This window comes from Trachemys scripta, chromosome 2 (genome assembly GCF_013100865.1).
Source record: "Trachemys scripta elegans isolate TJP31775 chromosome 2, CAS_Tse_1.0, whole genome shotgun sequence".
NCBI lineage: Eukaryota > Metazoa > Chordata > Testudines > Emydidae > Trachemys > Trachemys scripta.
The window spans coordinates 210,712,781-210,731,079 of NC_048299.1; the positions used below are offsets into that span (position 1 = coordinate 210,712,781).

The 18,299-nt window shown below is 43.7% G+C and overlaps 1 protein-coding gene across 1 annotated transcript in view; it reads left to right on the forward strand.

The window, feature by feature from the left end:
* The window catches only part of MAPRE2 (microtubule associated protein RP/EB family member 2), a 145,482-nt gene that overhangs the window by 32,426 nt on the left and 94,757 nt on the right, over positions 1 to 18,299 (forward strand). The window contains exon 2 of the mRNA XM_034762886.1: positions 777 to 838. The gene's annotated coding sequence lies outside the window, so the exon portion shown is untranslated. The remainder of the gene's footprint in view (positions 1 to 776; positions 839 to 18,299) is intronic.

Genomic DNA, 18,299 nt, shown 5'->3' on the forward strand with positions numbered 1-18,299 from the left:
ACTCATGCTTTTAGTTTATGAAGAGAAAATGAATTAACTTTTTTAAGTTGTAAGAGTGCAATTTAACTGTTTTTGTAAGGTGTTCTTGGATTACATGACAAAATTTAGTCATACAATGGTCCCCTTCAAAAGATGCTCAGTTGCCTTAGGTAATTAAATAATGTTATCTCAGTATTTTCAGTATACCATAGATATTGCCTTCTTTGTGTATAAGGAAGTACATTATAGGAAACATTTACATAAGATGAGGTAATGTTATGTAGCTGCATAAGGTAAAACTAGAAAGCTTTTAAGGGAAGCCACTGCATCATAATGTACGATTAGGAAGAATATAGTTTTACCTGTCTGCATTACACATGCGTCTCAATAGTAGATTTTTTTTTTTTTTAAAGTGGGTCATAGCCAAGAAGATCAGTTTGGTGGAATGCTCATAAATTTACTGAGATTATGTTCTTGCTCAGAAAAGCCTGGCAAAATCAAGGGGCAGAAATATGACCTGCAACTATGAATAAACTCTGACTGTGGCAGTGCAAGAGACCTAACAGATTTCCTACCATCGAGAAGGCACATATGACTGTTGTGCAGTTATACCAGACACTGTGCTATTGTGTGAACTCAGTTGAATTAGGGTATTGTGAGGAAGGGTTTCTCCTCTTGTTTCGTTTTTAGAACAGACATGGTTGTTGCATCGCTGCATATCCCATATAGACAAAGACCATTCATTATTTTTTTCCTATTTCCTTGCTGAGCTAATTGTTGTCATGTTTTCCTTCTAGTACCAAATTGCTGCGAGGAATACTTCATTCCGGCAACCAGGGAAAGTGCTTGGATGCACAAAGTAAGTGTTTTAGTTCTCTCTGTGGTGTGATAAAATGTACAGTATGTTGTGACTGACATTAAAAGTACTGAGGTATTGACTTCAAGGTTGACTTGCTCTTTAAAAATATAAACAAACTCAAAGCAACAGTTGGGTGACATTCAGTATACAGTAGTTACTGAGATTCCTTTGCAGCAAGACCTAGCATGCAAGAATATATAGGTACAAGTCAAAATAAATTGCCTTTGTAAATGGTAGTATCCATGCAATACAAAATTGTAACAAATTCACAGCTAGCAGCACCAATGAAAACTGCTTCCAGAAAAAATATTGCAAATATGTAGGGAATAAAGGGTGGGGGGTCAATAAAGAAGGAAGCCAAAAGTGGGAGAGGAATCTTTTTTTTTTTTCTCTCTCTCTCCTCTTCCTTGTCTCTCCTCCTCTCCTGCTTCAGGAACTCTGGTGGAAAACTGTCTTATGCTCTCTTCAATGCTCGTTTTACTTCATTGAGTTAGCAGCTCTACGAGTTAAATAATGCAGCCTTCCCCATTTTAAATGGAGGAAAAGAGAGCTAGACCAAATGTTACTGTGCATGGTTAATAATGCATATCCAGTAAGGAACAGCTCTTTGTAAATTTTCAATTAGTTGTGTATTGGACACTAGGTTAATCTATCCAGCCTCCAATTTGTCATGTTTGCAATTTGCAGTCATAATTTGACTCACCTGTCGGAACAGCAGAGAACAATGATACAATTAGAGATAGGTCCACAAGATGGCAATGTTTTGAAAGTCTTTAAAATGATGAACGCACAAGCTGCTGTTGATAAAAGAAACATTGTCACATATTAACTGTCTTTTTGTATCATGGTTGCCAAGTGTCTGTCTTGTTGCACAGCCTGAATTCTAAACTTTCCCCAAAAGGAAGACTTTTATACACCTACACTATTATAGGTTTGGTTTTTCTAAATAACATCTTCTTGCATGCGGTGTAGTGCTGTCAAAAGTATATGCACACATTCAGTCTCTCTTGGCAAGGTACGGAGAGTACAGTTCACTGTATGGCATTATATCTTATAACACATTATATTTTATGTAGTTATGCACTTAACATATACATAAAATGACATATCCCTGCTCAGAAACTTCTAGTTTATAACCCACCTGCCAATGCTTGAAAGTCTGTCAATGTTACCATTTATAAAGTCTGACTTTGATGGGGGCATATGGCATGTCTCACTTGCTAGAATATTTTATTTATGTTGTATATTTTAGCAAAGATGAGCCATATTTTTCCTGTACTCCATAAACAATGTTAAGGCTTGTTTCACAAGGGAACTAGGGAGATGGTTCAACTGTTGACTAAGGGTTTTGAATATCTTGAAACAGCTCAGACATATTTGTAAAAAGGTGCTACAAATGCACAGTTGATGGTTTTTCAAATCCAGTAGGAGGGGAGACCTGAATGTTTGCAGATAATTGGGATATGTTGATAGGTTAGGATTAGAACAATCCCTAGGAAATGAATAATTGGAGCTGAGCCTTGTTTAACGGGGCTAGGGAGAGGGAACAGTTAAAAGAAGACTGAAACCATGATAGGGAGATCTGCAAGGGGATAACTGCAAACTTTAGAAGCTATGAGAATGAAGTGATGAGAGCTGAGAGAATTTGAGGAACCAGAAGAGAGATGCAGTATATTTAGTCTGGGAGTTTTCATATTAAGACCAGTGGATAATTGCTATAGCACAAAAGAAGCTGAAAGAGGCCTGGAATGAGTCAAAGATGAAACAAAGGATCTGGGCCCCATGAAGAAGCTGAGAAACTCAAAGCTGTAGAAATTCTAATGGATTTCCTCCACTTGCACTTGTTTTTAACAGTGGTAGGGCTGCACCAGTGGAAGTGCCTAATGTACAGTGGCCATAGCATTTTAATCACGTATTTTCTAACCTTGCTCAAAACATGTCTGGATGACACTTTTAAAACACTCACAGCTGCAATCAATCTGATTATACTAGTATTCCCATAGGTGATTGTGGAACAGTAGGAAATCTGAAGAAAACTACTAGTGTAGAGGCAACCGGGATATATAGTCTACTTTACAAAAGTCTGCTTGTGACTTCACATTGTCTAATAAAACTTATCTTGGACATACAGACTTCCTGGAGTGAATAGTCCCACCCTCAGACCAACAGGCAGCTTTCCAGAGTATTCCCTCTGGTCTCTGCCTACTCTGTAGTCTTTCCTCCCAAAATCCCTGGAACTTTGTAGCACACTGAATATCAAAATAAAGTCCCAGCTGCCAGCTTTTTAATACCAGAGGTTCATCATATTGCTATAAAGGTAGCTGTACTGTATCTGAATATGGACCAAATCCAGGTTTCACATATCAATATGCAATGGAATTTTGATGTACTTTCATGCTTCCTTTGATAACTCAATGATGGTTTGTGGGTTTTTTGTTTAATTGTTAAAGTTGTAGGGATAGCAATATAGGGAAGGAAGTTCAACTATCCAGGCAGTTTTACAACTTTCATTTAGAATACTCCCCCAGGATATGTAGAAAAAGTTTTCATTGGCAGTTAAACATACAATGCATTAAGCAAGGAATTTTAAAACAATAGATTTAGAATGCATCCTAACAACAAAAAACATTGCTGTTTCTATGGCGCTTTAGAGTACATGTTTACTTGCAGTTATTCAGTATTTTCTGGCTAGCAGTACAGGCAGCCAAAAACATCTCAGTGTGGATTAGAAAACAGAATTTGTTCAGGAAAGGAACACAGTAAAACAACTTAAATATCCTGGCAGGTTTTCTTTGCTTCACTAAAGCTAAAACTTTCTAAATCTATTTGATAAGAGGCTTTCATTATTTGCTCTGCTGCTTGCATGTGGAAAAGTTATGCATAGTTACTGGAAAGCAGGAAGAGTAGAGGAACACAGTCTTTCCTTCCAGGTGGGGGAAAAAAGTTCCTCTACTTCTTTTGCATCTTCATTATTAGCCAGAGGGTGTCACTAAAACAAATCACTTTAATCCTTTGGCTGAATGCATCGCTTTCACAGCATTTCATCCTGTGGAAACTGATTGGGTCTCCCAGAAGTCAGTGCAGGGTAACATCCTATGACAGTCACAACTGCATGAAGACACAATTGTTTTATGGTCACTTTTGATTTAACATGAGACGAGAGCTGTAGTTTGGATCTAAATTTTGAACCTAAAGGACAAAGTTAACTTGAATGGAATGTTTGTTTATGGCTTCATGCTAACCAGTATCCTTTCCCTGCTTTACTTAGTAATTGAACAACCTAAATATCCTTTTATGGTCTTGTCTGAAAATGTTCTGAACCATAGGGTGACTTTTTCCCCCACTGTCCTAATACCAGGAATTATCCCGCAGGAGTTCATCAATGCAACTGACTCATTTAAAAAAAAAAACCCACCACAGTAATTTTTTAAAAATGCAACATATGTATGCTTTTGTTCAAAGTTAATGACAGTCCATTCCAATGGCCAAGCTATCAATGTTAACTATAACTCATAACTATTAAATATATGGGTTTTTGTTACCTTGCATTAAAGATAATCAGCACATAATTTTCTAACATCATGAACAAAATATATTATTGTAATATCATAGCTATATTTTTGTGTTTAAAATACTTAAAAGATGGGTTTTTTACAATAGAGCAACTGAAATTCATAGTAATAAGACCCATTTCAGGTTATTGAATTTTGTTACTTTGTTGCTATTCAAAAATATGCATAAAATAAATGGACAATAAAGTAAGGATGATATCATTTTATGGGCTTTTGGTAAATGGATGCCAGATTCTAGTTGGTATATAGTGTATTGCATTTTGTCCATTTCCACAATGTATTCGTGTATAGGTACTTTAAGCAATGACTAAGTGTTCTTGCAGACTGAGTAGAGAAATCTTCGATTGCTCTGCTTCTGTGATTCAGCAGTTTAAGAAACCCAACCTGCTTGCCAGAGCTGGCTCACTGGAAATATTTGTGACTCAATATGGCACACTCAGATTTTGCAGAAACAAATTTTCATTTTAGAAAAAAGTTTCTACCTCTTACAGAACCTTCCAAATGTGAGCAGAGTATAATCCAATGCAATGCTTTCTTCCTCAGTCTGCAGGCAGCCTGAAACAAGACAGGGGTGGTATTTTCCCCAAACTAACCCCATTAATCTTACTAGAGCAGTGGTGGGCGACCCGTGGCCTGCAGGCCGAATCCGCTGACAGGCCACAAGACTGCGCTGCTTCCCGCAGCTTCCATTGGCCAGGAATGGCGAACTGCAGCCACTGGGAGCTGTAGGAGGCTGTGCCTGCAGATGGTCAATGTAAACAAACTGTCTCACGGCCTGCCAGCGGATTACCCTGACGGGCCGCAGATTGCCCAAAACTGTACTAGTGTACAAAACATACTGGTGATACTTAAAATATCACCAACTATTTAATTGTTGATCATTTTAGCAGATGGAAGGGGAGAGATGAGTAACTATTGGGAGCTGCTGCAGGGAAGGATATGCAGAGGGAAGAAAGAAGGGACACAGGGAATAGGAAGAGAAAAGAAAGAAACATGGGGAAGGAAGAGAAACAAAGGGCTGAAATAGAAGTTGTCCTAAAGGTGAGCATATTTTCCCCCCAAGTGACATTGATGAGTGTGACAAAGACCTGGACATGTAACTAAAAATTTAGCTACTGTATAAGGGCTATCTTCTGTTCCTCTCTTAGTGCAAATTTCTCATTGACATCTGTGGGAGATCAGGTGTGGAATGAAGGAAGCACATAGTCCTAAATGTGTGCTCCTGCCCCAGGGCCATAATTAGAAATGGAGTTCAATCCTCTCCACAGAATGTTTGACAGCCTGCTTTAGTCATAAACTTTCTTATATGAATTCTTTAAGAAATGTAGTGGGAACATCAGATGGAGGATCTTCTAAAGTATAGTAGTTGCCTTTAACATTTCCAATTTTGCCTTGCAAGAAGATAATATAAGTGTAACTGAAGCTTGCCTATACTAAGAATGGAGAATGCCCAGGGAATAGCATGAATGTTGAGGGAGCCGTATTTAATTGCATCAGGCAACTGAATATTAAGCACTTCAGTGTTGCCAGTCCCACACATTCAGAAATCATGATTCAGGTTCCTCAAACCATGAGACTGACTGATTTAAAAATTGAAATAAATATAAATGCCTTTGGGATCTTTTTATTTGACTTTTGGTTGTGGAATCTTTAAGGGTCCACTTGTGTCCACACTGCTCTCTGCAAGCAGGAGGGTTAGCAGCTTGTTTTTATTAAATGAAAGGTTAGATTCTCATGTAATTACATCATTCCAGGAGCTGGGGGCTTGAGAAAATCACCAATATTATGAGACTCACAATAAAATCTCAAGTGTTGGGATCACTGGGGTCAGGTGGATGTGACAAATTTCTTACCTCATGTTAACGCTAAATGTTGTCTTCATGTATAAAAAATTAGATGCTGTGTATAATAATCACCTGCTCAGCCTACGTAGAGTTGTTCTGTCATAACTAGTAGTGTGACTAAGCCACTATCGTGTGGGCTACAATTTTTATTACAATAGAAAATAGTATAAAGCAAAGCAAAGATAAAGGAGTAGATATTCAAAATGCCTTTTGTTTCAATAGGAATAGGGTACCTAAAGTACTCTTTGACTTTAAAAATCCCCCTCCAAAAGATATACAACTTTAAGTGGTATGGCTATAATTTAATTCCTAAACTACCCAGAAAAAATCATCCCCCCCCCCACAAACTTATTACAGCAGGACCCTGATAGTGCCTACTAGTTAAGATTGCAAATTGGCTTCCATTGGAGTACCACCCATTTATATAAGGCTCAAATTTGGCTCATTCTCTTTAATTGTCTAATCAGGCTGTCTAATTGTCTAATCAGGGGATACACATGTGCAAGGCTCTAGAAAACACTGCATTATATTGTATGTAAAATAAGATTATCACATAATTAAAGGCTATCATTATGCATACATACAAAGGATAGGGTTGCCAACTTTCTAACTGCACAAAACCGAACATTCCTGCCCCATCCCCTCCCTGAGGTCCCACCCCCACTCACTCCATTCCCCCCTCCCTCCATCACTCGCTCTCCCACACCCTCACACACTTTCACCGGACTGGGGCAGGGAGTTTAGGGTGTGGGAGGGAGTTCAGGGTGTGGGCTCTGGCTGGACGGCGCTTACCTCAGGCAACTCCCAGAAGTGGCCGGCATGTCCAGCTCCTAGGTGGAGGGGCCAGAGGGCTCTGCAGGCTGCCTGGGCCCGCAGGCGCTGCCCCTGCAACTCCCATTGGCCGTGGTTCCCAGTCAATGGGAGCTGTGGAGTTGGTGCTCAGGGTGGGGGCAGATCATGGAGCCCCCATAGCCATCCCTGTGCCCAGGAGCCAGACATGCCGGCTGCTTCCAGGAGCTGTGCAGAGCCAGGGCAGGCAGGGAGCCTGCCTTAGCCCCACTGTGCCACCAACCGGACTTTTAGCAGACTAGAGCTGCCAGGGTCCTTTTTTGACTGGGCGTTCCAGTTGAAAACCGGACACCTGGCAACCCTAACAAAGAAGCAGAGTTAAGATTGTGCATTCAACCTTTACTTTCACATTTCCTAACTTGATTTCTTAACTAAGACTCTGTGTGTGTGTGTGTGTGTGTGTGTGTGTGTGTGTGTGTGTGTGTTTGTATTTAACGTAAGAACAAGTTACATGTAATCCTTCTTTCTTAAGTCTAAACCCTGTGTTTGACAGGTGGGTCATTGGTTAATGAAAGGAAGTAAATCCAGCTCTCTATCTTCCCAATAAGATGTATGTAGGTTCGGTATGCTCCTGTCTACTCAAAATGGAGGCACTTACATTCATAATTCTATCTTTATGAAGAGAGAGATGAGCTTTATATTGGATTGCTTCTGCTCTATAAAAATTTGTTTTTAACTATAGTTCTTTAGCAGACATCACACTTGACCTATATATGCTTATTCCTGGATGTGTGGCAGTGTTAATTGCATTCTGCTGTAGCCTTTTACAATTTTTAATTTAGTCAAATTTTAATTACATTTAATTATATATTCATTTATATTTACTTGTGTATTGCTAACAAAGCCTTCTATCTTCTTTATGCATCCTCCTCTCAATACTTGAGCATGACTTTCTTGTCAACAGGCTTCTGAAAATCACTTATCCCTTTCAGGACATCAGCCTCCACCCTGACCCTTTTTCCCCCCTCTAAATACTCCATTAAGGACACCTTCTGCTAAATCTGAATTTCAGGGCTGCAAAAAAAGTACAGCAGCTCTGCTAAGTATAGTTGCCTGTAGCAAGTGAGTGTACAAATACACATAAGCAAGAACACAGAGGAGAATGTACAGTTTTAGTAAATAGATTACTTTCTTCCAATAAACTGCATTAAGATATTCATGAAATCATGTGTGCTTAATATGACTCAGAACTCTCAAATGTCTTTTAAGAAATATCCTTCAGTTTGAATGCAAATTTCTTTACATCTTCTGAAAATTTTTCATTGTCTTGGTTTTGTTATCACAGTGTGCTAATATGAATGTCTCACTACAGAGCTGAACTTCATGCATAATGTTGTTTTCTGTTCATTTGAAATTTTCTCGTTAATAACACTTAGCATTTATTCAGTATTTTAGTGTTGTGCAAACATTAATCCTCATCAATCATGTGAAAAGGGAAAGTACTACTTTCATCTTATATAGATGTTAGGGAAACTAAGACACTGGTTGCATGACTTAACTGGTCAGTGGTAGAATTGTGGTTAGAACTCTAATTCCTAGCTCTCCGGCCAGTCTTCAGTGTGCTAAGCTATGTAGTCTTGTTTCTGTGCTATTTTTGCAGCCTTCTCTAACCTTTCAAAGGGCAAACCCTATAGATATTTTAACAACCAAGAGGTATTTTTGAGGCTTAATTTGCTGCTTGTGAAGTGCTTTTAGGTTCTCTGGTGAAAGGCTTTGTATAATGGAAGTGCTTGTGTACTCTAGGGCTTGCAAAATATTCAGCTAGCACTCCGAGCCATAACAGATTGGTAAACACTATAAGCAGCAAGGTAGGAAATGACAGATTTTAAAATGAACTGATATAAAAGAACTAGACATGCAGTTCAGATTAGATGTAATCAATAAGTAGCCTGAAATGCATTTTTAAAAAGTACCTAACACTAAGAGAATCTATAATAAAATCTGCCCTCTAGATACAGCATGGTGAAGTGATTCAACCAAGTAGATTAACAGTGTTTCATGGTTCCCAATAGTCTAGTACTGTATTCTTCTTAAGTGCTTGCATATGACCATTCCAATGTAGGTGTGTGCACGGCCCATGCACAGTTGCTGGAATTCTTTCCCTTAGTGGTATCCATAGGGTGCGCTCCAGCGCCCTCTAGTGCCGTGCGCTTATAGCACTGATATAAAGGGCCCTGCCAACCCTGCATCTCTTCGGTTCCTTCTTACCACCTGTGACAGTTGCTGGAACTACTCTTTGCTTCAGGCAAACTTCCCAGTAGACCTTTTCTCTTCTTTTCCAGTGTATATACCCTGTTATAGTTGTGATCGTTTAGTTTTTGTTGGACTCATTCATGCTTAGTTAGCAAGGTTCATCTGCTTCCTGCTGCCAGGGCATGCCTCGATCACCGGGCCTCAAGTCCTGTGCTTCCTGCAGCAAGTCTATGCCATTGAGCAACCCTCACTCGAGCTGTCTCAAGTGCTTAGGGCAGCGGTTCTTAAACTTCAGTAACCTGAGGACCCCCATTTTTTATTTAAAATTTTGCCATGGACCCCCAAGCTCCACGCTCAGCCCCAGGCCCTGCCCTCACTCCACCCCTGCCCCTCCTCTTCTTCCCTGCCTCTTTCCATCCCCAAGTGCCCCTGTCCCCCTTCTCCCCCTCCCTTCCAGCACCTCTCCAATGTTTAGGAGGTTCTGGGGGGAAGAGTTGATCAGCGGGGCCAGATGGACCCCAGTTTGAGAGATGCTGGCTTAGGAGGGTCTCACAGAAAGGACCACTGTCAAATCTGCAAGGACTTCAAATCTCACACTAAAAAGAACCAGGAAGTGAGATTGAAGGTCCTTCTCACAGACACAGCCCTAAGACCCGCTTCTGAGCTGTGCTTGGACTCGGGACCAAGTACCTCAGCTTCGGTGCAGAGCGTTCCCCCCACTGGTCCCCATCCCCAGTGCCCAAGAAGAAGCATAGGAAACAGTCGGGAGAAGAGTTGATCCCCAGTGCCAAATTCAAGCAGGCATGGGGACCAGGATAAATCGATGTCCGCATGGGGCCGCACTTTCGCCCTGGCACTGCAACAGCCGGTACCGATGGCTCCAGTACCTATGCAGGACCCACTGACTCTGGCATCTGGGACACTGTACTCAGGCAGACAGCGTGCCTGTCAGTTCACGGTGCCATCTACTCTGGAGGTGTTTGCAGCAGCCAGGGACCTACTTTCATTTCCAGTTCCTGTGTCCCTGGTGGCACAGGACTTGGCACTGCTGTACTGTTGAATGGCAGGGAACCCTCCCCCAGCCATCCTCCAGTACCACAACTGCCCTCTAGGGGGAAACGCTCTATGGTAGCCTCATTGCAGGCTAATCTGCAGCACTGATCACCAGCACCAAAGGGGTCTGCACAACTCTGGTCACCATGCTGGGACTCTTCGTCTTCATCAGAGTCAGAAGTGGGATCCTACTCTTCCTGTCATCGCAGCCGTCCATGCTGCTCCCTGGCCACTCCTACTCCATTGTGCCCCCAAGCACAGGGGTACCACCAAGTGCTCGGCCACTGGGTCCATGGGGGGCTGGCACCCATGCAGTGGCCCTTCTGGAACCCTTGGGGGTTCCCCCAAGGTCAAGGCACTCTCTTGAGGTGCTCCTACTTGGTGACCTCAGAGCAGAGCACCTCTGGTACCTCACTGGGTGACCCCCGATCCAGACTCTGGTACCAAGCCTCAAGAAGAGGCCCCGCGAGTACTGGTCAATACAGAGGGAGGAGTGGAGGCCCTTCAGCCGGTCCTAGACTCTCTTCCCCTTACCCACTGCCACCACAGCCTCATCTGGGGATATCCCCATCAGAAGATGACCACAATGCTTACCAAGACTTATTAAAGCAGGTGGCCTCGAATCCAGGCAGAGGTGGTCAATGAGGCGACTCACAACCTACTGGACATTCTGTTGGTGGCAGGCCCCCCAAGCATGGCTCTCCCACTCAATGAGGCTATCATGGACCCAGTTAAGGGGCTACGGCAGACCCATGCTTCCCTCCCTCCCATGGCAAAGCATACAGAATGGAAGTATTTTGTACCATCCAAAGGCCACGAGTTTATATTCTTTCATCCTCCCCGAGATCCCTGGTGGTAGTGGCCACCAATGAGAGAGATCGCCAGGGACAGTCGGGCACAACACCTAAGGCAAAGGAACAAAAAAGTTAGACCTGTTTGGCCAGATGGCCTATTTCCACAGGAGGACTATAGCTGCCCGTACTAAACCAGCAGGCTCTGCTGGGCTGCTATGACTTTAATATGTGGGAGGCTATGCAAAAGTTTAAGGACTTGCTCCCTCACGATGCCAGGCAGGAGTTCTCCTTGCTGATTGAGGAGGGGAAAACAGTGGTGAGGGCCTCCTCACAGGCAGCTCTGGATGCAGCTGACTCTGGAGCAAGATCTATGGCCATGGCAATGACCATGTGCAGAAGCTCATGGTTAGTCGTTGAGGTTTTACCCAGGAGGTACCACAAAACCTCCAAGATCTTCCCTTTTGAAGGGTCCTTGTGCTTTTCAGAGCAAACTGATGGTAGGCGCCACTGGCTTAAGGACTCTACGGTGACACTGAAATCCCTGGGGCTATATACTCCAATGGCATCCAGGAAGCATTACATACCCCAACAGACTGGCTATTATTTTGCCCAGCCAGGACCAGCAGAGGAGGAAGAGCAGTGGATTCAGGCGTAGACCTCAGCAGGGCCGATACAGGCCACCCCCAAACACTCAGGGAGCTTGAAGCATTCATTTTGGTGAGAAGCTCAAGGTTGACGTTTCAATCCACACAATATCTGATCCAATTGTCCCTCTGTTTTTGAACCACCTGTCCCACTTCTTCATTGTTTGGACACACATTAATTCAGACTGTTGGGTACTCAGCACAGTAGAGTGGGATACACCCTACAGTTTGTGGTTACCCTGCCCCCATCCCTCTTCAGGGATCCTTCTCAGGAGCACCTGTTGGAACAAGAAGTCCAATCCCTCCTTTGGGTGGGAGCCATAGGAGAGGTTCCACATCACCTAAGAGGAAAGGGGTTCTATTCATGTTATTTCCTAATCCCGAAAGCCCAGGGTGGTCTCAGACCTATTCCAGACCTGCATTGTCTCAACCACTATCTCAAGAGCTTAAAGTTCCGCATGATCTCCCTGGCTTCCATCATTCCCTCTCTGCATCTGGGGGACTGATATGCCATCCTCAGTTTAAAGGACACATACTTCCACATGTCAATTTTTTTTCCCCCAAGGACACAGAATGTTCCTAAGATTGGTAATGTACTTGGTTCACAATGAGTTTGCGGTGCTTCCATTTGGCCTGTCAGCCACTCCACAGGTTTTCTCCAAATACTGTATATGGCATTGCTGGTTGCTTTTCTCAAGAAATGGAGTGCACATATTCACATCTCTCAAGGACTGGCTAGTCAGTGGCCAGTCCAGATCTCAAGTGGAATCCAACTTCCATCTCATCCAATCAACATTCCAGGCCCTAGGTCTACCGATTAAACACCCAAAAATCCACCCTTGTCCTGATGCAGAGGATAGAGTACATCAATGCAGTTCTTGACTTCATTCAGAAAGAGCCTTGCTTCCAGAAGACCATTTTTGAGCAGTCACGGTCTTGATAAATCCCATCCAGACCCATCCAGTCACAACTGCTTGAAAATGTCTTTTCTGGGCCACATGGCATCATGCATTTGCGTAGTGTAACATGCAAAGCTGTGTCTCAGACCTCTCCAAACATGGCCGGCCACGGTGTATTCACATTCATGGCATCATCTGGATTCAGTGCTCACCGTGCCCACTCAAGTCCTCGATTTACTGACTTGGTGGCTGAACTACCACATGGGTTGTGTGGGAGTGCCCTTTTCATGGTCCCAACCATCGAAGTCTCTAGTCTCTCACATCAGCACTGGGCTGGGGAGCCCACTTAGGGTCCCTCAAGACTCAAGTTCTATTGTCCCCAGAAGAGCTCTCTCTTCATCTCGGTGTCAGAGAGCTCAGGCTGGTCCGCCTAGCCTGCCAACTATTCCTGCCCCATATTACGAACAAACTCGTTTGGGTTCTCAGACAGTGCAACTACCATGTTCTACATCAACAGGCAGGGCGGAGCTCACTCCTCCCTGCCCCATGTCAGAAAGCAATCCAGCTGTGGGATTCTGCATAACCCATTCAATCCATCTCGAGGTGTTGGATCTCCTGGGAGCACAGAACCAGCTGGCGGATCACCTCAGCAGGTCTTACTCCTCTCACCATGAATGGTCCCTTTGGCCAGACAGCGGAAGGGACATTTTCCAACGGTGGGGGACTCCCCTTATAGACCTGTTTGCTACCTGCGACAACAGGAAATGCCACCACTTCTGTTCCCTGTGAGGCCACAGCCCAGGATCTCTTACGGTCACCTTCCTGCTATAATGAGTAGATCACCTGTATTATGCTTTTCTTCCTATCCTGACGATACACAAGGTTCTGATGAAGATCAAGCGGGACCGGGCACGGATCATTCTCATAGCCCCAGGATGGCCCAGGCAGCATTGGTTTACCACCCTGTTATTCCTCTCAATGGAAACCCCGCTCCTGCTTCTGCTACACCCAGACTTCATCTCCTGAGACCATGGTCAGCTGCTCCATCTGAACCTCAGCTCTCTTCACCTGATGACTTGGAAGCTCCATGGCTGAATCCTGAGGGGCAAGCTTGCTTGGAGCAAGTCCATAGAGTTCTGCTAGGTAGTAGAAAACCCTCTACCAGGACCACTTACCTTGCAAAATGGAAGTGATTCTCCATCTGGTCCTCCCAACGCAGAGTTCCACCCAGGCAATCCCCATTGCAACTCATATAGGAGTACTTTTTGCATCAGAAACAGGGTTTGGCTATTTCTTCAGTCAGGGTCCACCTACCAGCAATCTCTGCCTTCCATCTCTGGGTCAACGACTGGTCTGTCTTTTCCCCCTTTCGAGCCACTGGCAACATGCTCGTTGGTGCACCTCTCCTGGACAGTGGCCTTCTTAGTGGCCATCCCCTCAGCCAGAAGGGTTTTTGAGATCTGTCCCCTCATATCAGAGCCCCCATATATGATCATCTTTAAAGATAAGGTGCTGCATCCATACCTGGCATTTCTCCCGAAAGTGGTTTCACAATTCCATGGCAGTCAAGCGATCTTTCTACCAGTTTTCTTCCTGAAGCCACATGCAAACAGGGAGGAGCAATGTCTACACTCCTTGGGTGTTAGAATGCCAGGGCATGTCCATTCACAAAGAATCAAGCCATTTCACAGATCAACCCAGCTGTTCATAGCAATAGCAAACAGGATGAAAGGCCTTCCCACCTCTGCCCTGAGAATCTTGTCCTGGATTACATTGTGCACGTTGCAAGCTGGTTGGCATTCTGCCTCCAGCTAACCTAACTGCTTGTTCCACAAGATTGCAGGCCTCCTTCACTGTATTCCTGACACAAGTTCCATAGAAAAAATAGCATAGAATATCAGGGTTGGAAGGGACCTCAGGAGGTCATCTAGTCCAACCCCCTGCTCAAAGCAGGACCAATCCCCAGACAGATTTTTGCCCCAAATTGCCCCCTCAAGGATTGAGCTCACAACCCTAGGTTTAGCAGGCCAATGCTCAAACCACTGAACTATCCCTCCCCCCTCCTTCCTATTCGAGACATCTGCCGGGCAGCAACCTGGTCCTTTGGTGCACATGTTCTCAATGCCCTATGCCATCACTCAGCAGGCCAAAGACAATGCTGACTTCAGCCATGCAGTCAGCTTGTTCTTGAACGCCAAGCCCACCTCCTGTGCAACTTCGAGAGTCACCTACATTGGAATAGACATATGCAAGCACTCAAAGAAAAAACTGTTACCAACCATTCTGTAACTGTTGTTCTTTGAGATGTGTTATCAGAGTCAGCTGGTAAGAATAAACTGAGGGGGCATAGGCTCAGCAGGGCCCTTTATCCAGATTCTACAAGTGTGCGGCACCAGAGAATGCGGGAGCTGACCCGATGGACACCACTAAGCAAAAAAAAATCCAGCAACTGTGCTCAGGGTGTGAATACACCTACATTGGAATGGACATGTACAACACCTCTTGAAGAACAGTTACAGAAAGGTTAGCAATCATGAGGCTTTTTGGTTATATTAGCAGATGGAAGTGTATTATTGATACTTGCTTTTAATAAGCATGTTATATCCTTTTGTTGTTCATGTGGCTGTTCTTTGGTAGGAATGTTAGACTTGTAGCACAGAGCTGGGAGTCAGGAGACCTGGGGTTTACCCCTGGCTATGACACAAGTTTTGTCCTTATGACCTGAGAGGCATAGGGCTTTAATAGGTGCCGCAGTTGCTCAGCACCTCTGAGAACCAGGTCATTAACATCTGCGTCTGTTTTCACATCTGTAAAATGAAGATAACTGCCAAAGGGGTGTTGAGGTGAAGTTCATTATTCTTTGTAAAGTACTAAAGATGAAAGCACTAAAAAAAAAATTGCACAACAATGTTGTGTAATTTTTTGATAGTGTAATTTAGTGAGATCCAGGGAGTGGAACACTTGCTGTAAATTCCTTTTTCTTCAGGGAGAATATGTAATACTGTGACATATGGAAGTGGAAATTGTCTGTAATATTTTTTGAATCCTAGGTATGCCTCAGTTTCCCTCTGTATGTTGCATGGCTACCCAGGGGGTGCCAAAGGGTTAACACTGCTCCTGGAACAGTGCAGGAGACAGTGTCACCTCCCTGTCTGGGTAAAATGAATAGTAATTAAAGAACTGGCTCAAATCAACAGAGGGTTCAGCAAGACAGACACTCCAATGACTGAACAATCGGACCCTCTGTTGCTTTTTACAAAACCTAACAGGAAACCCCAGCAGATAGGTCTTGTGAACTGAGCTGGAGAACAAGGTGTCAGGTGACTAGAAGAAGGGGCTGATATTTTGGAGGGACTCAGGAACCCAGCCATGAGGGGACATGGGGAGAGAGCCAGAGATGGAATCCACCATAGCTTGGCTGGCTCATCATGACATTGGCTTGGCCAGGATGGGCTGGCTTCAGTTCACCCCTCTGTACTAACCTAAGGACTTTCAGATTCTGTGTGCCAGGTGACTAAAAAATGGTTAACTTGTTGCGAAAAGACTGTCACTGTCAATACTCACTGAGAGCACTGTGCCCTGAAGGGGGACAGTAACAGCCTCCCATAGGATTCTGGTTCTCTCTGAGAGACAGGGATTGCTGGTGCCGAAGGCCCAACCTCTGAGTTTTTGAGACTATATGGGTTTGGGCCTGTGGAAGTGTGTGGGTTCTTGGGGCCCAGCACATTAAAGGAGTCACTCCCAGGAGACTGGGTACAGGCTGGGGCATAGCCAGACCTTGTGACTCTGACAAATACTCATTGTATTAACAACATAAGAAAACTGTTCATGGAATTCTTTGTTCACAGTAAGGAAGTAATCACTTCTTAAAGTGCCAGCCTTCTATCTTCATTTTTCTTAAGCAGTGATGTTACAGCTTCTTGACAGGGGTTGGCAAATGTAATGCTCTTTGTGTTAGGTTACAATTCTTGTGCAACTCTAACTCACAAGAGTCCTACCACTGATTCTAGACATGTTAGTATTGTATGCTGGGCCAGCTTCTAATGATTGAATTTTACTCAGTGTGATGCATTTAACAGTTTTATTGAACAATTCCAAAGTGTTTACATTTCCTCTGCTTCTTATGTAGACTTTGTACACATGCAACAAGTATTTGTGTGAGGGATTAAATTTCTTTTACTGTGTGCATAAATGAAATGACCATTAACTGCAAAACATTTCACAATCAGAATCTTGCAGTGTACTAGGAACAGAGAATTACCAGTCCCAAGAGCCAGCATTCACTTTTTTGGAATCCATTGTGTAACATCAGGGTCAACTCATTATTTCAATTCAACAAGTGAGTTACAGCATTAAAATGATTGCTTCGTGTATGTTACCTTGTTGGCAGGCAAGTGAAATGTAGGGATGCCAGACTCACATTTTGGAAAAGTGCTCCCTTCTTTGTCACACAAAGCTACTGACAATTCTATGTCACACAAAGCTAACTAACCTTTTTTTAAACCATTGCCTGGTGAAAGTGCCAGTTGGCTGAAAAGGCTCTTAGAGAATGTGTTTATCTCCCAATGAAGAACACAAGACATGACTTCATGCAGCTTCTTAAATCAGAAGACCAATGCCACTTATCTGTTCTGATTTTTTTTTTCCTTTTGCACTTTTCCAGCTCCAACTTGGGCCACTGAGGGACAAAATTGAGTGTTTAGGAAGTGGAGAGCAGCTCTAAAATTCCTTAACAGTTTGAAATCCATCATGAGTCCTTTTATACTTTACCTTCTCCCCTTGCCAGATATTCTCTGCTGTTCCCCCAGGCTTCCAGCCTGACACCACATTTATTTTATAGATTTGTTTTGTTTTGTCAAATGTAGATTTCTGTAGATCTGGGCACATTAAAATGAATAAAATCTGTACAACCTAAAAATTGGACCAAAGCTCAAAACAAGAACCCCTCTCTAGAACATCCCATCTGCCTCCCACCCAATCAAGCTCTTCTCATCCCCAGAAAAAGCCAGGGAATCTCTATTACCTGAGTTATCCTCCCACCCCTAAAGGTGGTCTTCAGGTATGTCTACACTGCAATAAAACACCTGCAGCTGGCCTGGGTCAGCTGGCTCAGGCTGTGGGGCTGTAAAATTGAAGCATAGACATTTGGGATCAGGCTGGAGCCAGGGCTCTCAGATCCCATAGAGGGAAAGATTCCCAGAGCCTGGGCTTCAGCCTGATCCTTAACATCTATGCTCTAATTTTACAGCCCAAGCCCTGTGCGCCTGAGCCAGCTGACCCAAGCCAGCTATAGGTGTTTTGTTGCAGTGTAGATGTACCCTTCATGTTAAGTACCATCCTCAAATTTTGGACATGGCAAATGTCAAGGCTGCTTCCCCACTTTGAACTTTAGGGTACAAATGTGGGGGCCTGCATGAAAACTTCTAAGCTTAACTACCAGCTTAGATCTGGTCTGCTGCCACCATCCCAAAGCTAATTCCCTTCCCTGGGTAGCCTTGAGAGACTCTCCACCAATTCCCTGGTGAATACAGATCCAAACCCCTTGGATCATAAAACAAGGAGAAATTAACCATCCCCCTCCTTTCTCCCACCAACTCCTGGTGGATCAAGATC